Raw genomic sequence first — 6,397 nt, forward strand, 5'->3', positions numbered from 1 at the left:
TTTTTTAATAAATTGCACAAAATAAAACAAGTCACAAAACTATGCGTATTATATTTAAAAAATATATACCAATTTAAATATAATAAAAAATGATATAAATTCTAAAAGATATTTTAGAAGAATTCCAAAGTGGTTTGCTTTTTATTTTTTCAAGATTGTAGTTGTACAATATCAGCGCAGATATGATTTCAGTAGCTACGCGTTTGATAAACGACTAATCACAGCTAATTTTAACATTTAAACAATGCTTATTAGATGAGTTTCGAAGAAGTAATAAAAACATCTATATGAAAACGTTTCTGCGTATCACTGCGTAGCGATAAAGATCACCAGTCGCAGTTGCAAATCATATCGTCAAACGCTAGACGTAGGATCGGCAACGCCCGGATTTTTTTGTTTTCAACAATTCTATTGGTTCTAATGCTCGGGTCGACCTGAAAAAGCATTGGTGTCTCATCACTAATGTTTTTTGTTAGAGATAATAAAGTAATAAAATATTTAGGCGTTTACTATACGAAAACATTTCTGCAACGACTGGCGTTTTTTTGTTCTTAACAATTCTATTGGTTCCAACGCTCAGGCCTGCAAACCATTGGTTGCTCATCACAAATGTAAGTTTTTAGTTGAGTAAATTGATTTGTAAATAGATGTTTAATACTGGATGTTTATTTGCGATTCTCAAGTTAATCGGAATCGACTGCATATTAAATTTTCGTTTTGTATTATAATATTACTATATTATCATTTATATGTTTAAGTTTTATTTAAGTAATTAAATATTATTATTAATTCAATTTTCGCTATCAATATATAAATAAATTAATAAAAACGTTTATTCAGATGTTATGAAATTTAATATTTTAAATTATTATTATTTGTAAATAAATGAAATTCTATGTATCATTTTTATAATATGTTTTATTTGGTAATTTTGTTATCTGTATGCAATTGTTGCAATTAATGTAAATATGTTTATTATTTATTATAATTTGATTACATTACACAAATTATGTCTTTTATTTCTAAATGAATTAGTTTTAATTGGAGTGTTTAGATTTCCCATTAGAAACTGGAATGTCTTAATTAATAAACATTACGTACATATATATGGTGAAGGCTAATAAGTTAGCTTTCAATGATATAATAAAATTAGCGTATACTGGTTGCGGTGCAATTGAAGTAGTGTATTTGCATAGTAATGTAATACAAATTGATGGGTGAGGTAATTGATGACAAAATGATAGTGGCCGTTCGAGATTGGCGTAGAGGTAAGGTTGTAATGTTGACTGTTTCGGTTGTTGTTGTTGTTGTTGTTGGCAAAACAAGGTAGAAGCGGTGGACTTATCGGTGGAATCGGAAAGCATGCACAAATGTGCCGCCAGCTGCACCCCTTTAGCCTTGCACCCCTCCGCACTAATTAGTTCTGGTACTTTATGTACAGGTAAAGGCTGTACATAAGGGCCCCCTGAAAGTGGAACGGCGTATAATTATACGTGTTTAATACACTCGCTGTCGTTCCCATTTATTTACCCATTTAGCCATTTATATATCGTTTTACATAGTCCATAAAGTGGAAGAGGATAGAAAAGAGTAGAGTAGAGTGGCGCAGTCTGAAATATGGGCAGAAAGTAATTATTTTATAATAACAGTTGCGTCGGGGAAAGTGTCGTAAAACAATATATTCTCTTTATGAAGAATTGTAACGGATTCGGGCGAGTATCCAGTGGTGATTGGAAATGAATACGCCCTCCTGGGGGTGAAGTCTCGCATAACCCCCCGTGGCAAGTCGCGCAGCCTCATTATTTACCGGGGCCTTTGCGAAGGCCGCCGCAACTTCGGACTATATCGGTCCTGGGAGCAAGGCCAATCCCAGATCATCGCTCAAATAAATAGACTACGGATTCGACTTGGAATAAATAGACCTACTTATTCCATGCCGTCCATATGTTCTTGTCCTCTGGACAGACAGACCCACAGTCTCTTTTTCTATCTCTCTCTCTCTTTTATTTATTCTGTATATGTATTTTATTTATTTTTGTCTTCTTCTTTTCTTGCTTCTGCTGCTGCCACCATCCTCCCAGGTTGAGTGAGCTTCGATCGAAAGTGGTCCCGCTTTCGGTCCCTCACTGGGACTTTTAATCTCCCGCCCCGAAACTCAACTCCGCCGCCAACTGGCCAACAAACAACAAACAGCTACATCTACATCACCAGCAGAAACTTTGCCTATCATCGGAGGACTTACTGACCTCGCAAATCCTAATGTAACCTGTCATTTAGTATGTAACGCTCGCACGAGCAAAGCCACAGATTACTGCCCCGTATGCAAACACAAATTCCTGATGGACATGCTGAACACTTTTAGAACATTCCCGCATCCGCTCCTATAAACATTTCAATTCCTATATTCACCACAAAAAATGCAAATCCATCCATATCTAAAATATATTGAGTGCTAACATAAGTTCTGTCCGTTTTCCAAATTAAGAGGACAAAAGATCACAACAACATAAATTTACAACAAATGAATCACTAAGAAAAAAAAAATGAACGCAAACAGAAGGAGGTGTCAATAAAATAATGTTTGTAATATAAAATCAAATACAATTTTTTGTAGAGCAGAAACCATTTTTTATACTTTTTGAATTTGAAAAATAAATTTAATTTCACATTTTAACAAATTTAAGTGTATCAAAATTTTGAAAATTTCAATCATAGTTAATTCGTTAATTCGTGTTTCTTAAATAAATTATAAACATTTTCTTGAGATTCCACAAAAAAAAACTTAGTCAATTATATTTTTTTGTTAATCATCTTCATATAATTAATTTTACATTTCAACTTTAATTTGTATTCAGAAAATTTATTCGTATTTCTTAAAAAAATATGAACATTGTCTTGAGTAAATTCATTATATATAAATTTCAGAAAAATATTTATTTTGTAAATTAGCATTAAAATTGTATCCAAATAAACTGAAACTTCTATTTCAAAACTGATTTAATCATAAATCTGATGATATGTGATTTCAGCTGATAGTAATAATGGTATTATAATTGTAGTTTGAGATGTGTTCATCATAAACATTTCATATCAGAATTCGTGCAGAAAGTTATAGGTCCTGCTGATGGTGTCTGCTATGATGATGATGATGATCCGCGTCTGCTGTGTGTTGTATGTATGTGTTGTAAAAGGATGCGTCCCCGGAGGAATGGCATTCGATCAATTTACAGCGGCGCGCAAAACTTGCTGATTATTTTTCTGATTCACGATTAAGATTGGTTCTTCTTGGGCAAGGAAGGCATGAGAGGAGCGCGCAGCGTGGAAAGGCAGGCAGGCAGGCACCCGACACCTTCGACTTCCAAGGCTTCAATAAATAAGGAAGGTGCACGGTAAATAGTATCAGCGATTTGTCATCGCGAACAATGAGAGTTGATTGGCGAGCCGCACTGTCGGGACCAAAAGACATTATTCCTTTGGACGACGACGATCTTCCTTTCTTTCGTGCTGCTGCATCTTTTTTCTTTCCTTTATTATTATACTTATTTATTTTTTCTTTTATTATTATTATTATACTTCGTCGTCTTCCTTGCTCCTCGCTCTACCACTCCTATGAAGGCACAGTGTTCATTATCTGGTCTCTCGTAGCTGGAGCGTATAAATAATGCAGAGTTATCGCGAAACTATATATAACTAAGAATAATAAAAGTATAATCCGTTAGTAAACCACTTGAATTTGATGTCATCAGTTAGCGTGATATATTGAGTCATATTTCACGGTGTGACAGTGGACTTCAGCAAGATGATATCTCCCCGATTTAGCGCACAGCCCTGGCTCGGACATGAGAGTAATTTAGTGGTCAGATGGAAGTTGCTGGCTGGAGCTTCTCCTCTCCAGTTTATATATGTTATATAAATAAAAAAAAAATCCCCGATTTCCGATGGCCAACTTCCATAAATGCATGTATAATTCGTGGGCCCTTATTTGCTCGAATGATTTAATTGTGCTCGAGGACTCCGGAGATAAACTGGAAATGTAAATGAGCCGACGAGGGATGATGCTTGCTGCTACGCTCTCCGCCCTTCCTACCCGCTCTCTTCGTCTCGCCCTTGCTCACCCCCTTGACCGCAAGATGGATTGATTTTATATTTATGGCGCTGCTCTTTAGAATAACCGTATCGTCATTGTTACTTTCCAGTATTGCCCTGAGTGCTCTACGAAATGGGGTAAAATCGTTTCCGTTTCGATTCTATCCAGAGGCTCATGCATAAAACATCTCATCCGCGATGACATCCCATCCGCGAAACAGCATAACAACTACTATCACCATCATCAGATCCATACCCTCACATTAGATACATCACCAAAAAATTATATCTTTCATATATTTCATATTTCATTATTTTATTACTAACAAAAAAAATGTTTTAACCAAATTATAAGAATTAATCAAAAAATATATTTTTTTTGACAAATATTAATAAATTTTAGAAATTAATAATTACATTAATGTAATATTACTTAAAGTTTTGTCATCACCAGTTTTTAATAAAATACTTTATAAATTAATGCTTGTATATTTTTTTTAATTAAAATTTATAAAAAATTTCAAAGTTTTAAGAAATTCCAAAAGTTATTTCAATTTTTTTACACTTAAAACTGACTTTAGTATTTATTTTTTTTAGTTTATTGTTATTCAAGTACAGTAATTTTTTTGATCGGTTTCAACGGAAACTAAATAGTTGAGATACGGAAATAAAAGAATTAATAAAAAACTCTCGTTTGTAATTAATCTCATTTTAGGGGGTGATTGGAAGATGAAAAAAAAATAATTCGTTAAAATAATTATAACAAAAGGAGTAAAAGAATCGAGGAGAGAGAGAGATACGAAAAAATTATAAAAAAAGAAGTTAATCATATTTCGGGGATTCCCCTCGACTTAATTTGATCCGGTTGAAATAAGCCTCTGAAACTACCCTGCCCGGAAAATCCGGACTAAATACATTGAACGCATACTCCGTTTTCTGCTGTGTTATTTAATTGTTTTTTTTATTCCATTTGTTTGTTTTAATACGTGTTATTCTTTTTTCTTCTTCTTCCTCTTTGGTTCGCGTGCGTTCGTTTCCATCTCGACTGAACTTTCAATTCCTGACCGGAGAGAGGATTTGTTTTGATCACACGGCCGATTAATGGCTTAATAAATTGCTACAAATTATTTTCGTTGGTGTTGTTTCCATGTGTGTATATATGTGTGTGTGTGCATGATCGTGGATTTGGAGTCGGAGTCGGCACCTTTTGAAGGCGGTGAAAGAATGAGATAAAGTAAATAAATAAGCTAGGAGTCGTATTGTTGGGGTATATAGCCTGGGATTCACACGAATAGCAACAATGAGACTTGTACTTGTGCGTGTAATAATTGATTGGATGGAAGGATTTCTGAGTGCGTTCGTGCCGTGCCTTTGGGTGGTGTTGCGTTGCCTCGCGTTGCGTTACCTCGCTTTGCGCTGCTTGTGTGAGTGTGTGTGTGTGTGTGTGTATGTGTGTGTACGAGTGAGAGATAAAGGACGGAGGGAGTCTGGGTTCTTTGATAATTTACGGGCATCGTCGTAGAGCCGCATAGGTAGATATGTAGATACGGTATCTGCCGCAATATATAAGGGTTCGCGTATGACATATATCACAGGTAAATTAAAACAGATCCAATGAACGTGGCACGGACTCCTCCTACTCTTAATATAAACATGCTATTGGTCGTTGTTTACAGGTGAAAGTGTATACCCCCTCTGTTTTAACAAACGAGATAATAAAACATCGCGTGACAAATGTACAAGAGGTGCGTGCAGTCCGGCCGCTTTTTTCTTCTTCTTCTTCTTCTTATCCTCATCCACTTGAACCTCTTCGTCCCTTCTTCGTTTCACTCACTTATTTACCTCTTATTTTTAATCTTCTCCGCTCGTCGTGATTCAACCGTGATCCACCCTTAACTTCAAGAGATTCACGCTCGTCGCAGAATGTCACCGATTTGTTGCGCAAATTGAGTTGTGCCAACTAACTTCCTCGGCTTCCTTGCCATTTAATCCAGCACTATACACGAGTAACGCTTAATTACGTACGGCCTTATCTGCAGATGGCATCTACACATGCAAATACACGTCGTTGCTGTGCCACCAAATCACGCCACGCCACGCCATCAGCCCTCCACCACTAATCATCACCCTTGTACCATTCAAACCTTTACACACACACAAAACACACGCTCGCCCTATAATATTACATAATTTCCAATTATTATTATATGGCGAGCGACCCTTCCATTTGCTTCGCGCTCCGAATTAATAAAACTTCTCCGTATAACAAACAACAACCAGAACTATACTGTTGATAATTGAAAGTGTCAAA

This window comes from Nicrophorus vespilloides, unplaced genomic scaffold, assembly GCF_001412225.1.
Source record: "Nicrophorus vespilloides isolate i.1.1-1 unplaced genomic scaffold, Nicve_v1.0, whole genome shotgun sequence".
Lineage (NCBI taxonomy): Eukaryota > Metazoa > Arthropoda > Insecta > Coleoptera > Silphidae > Nicrophorus > Nicrophorus vespilloides.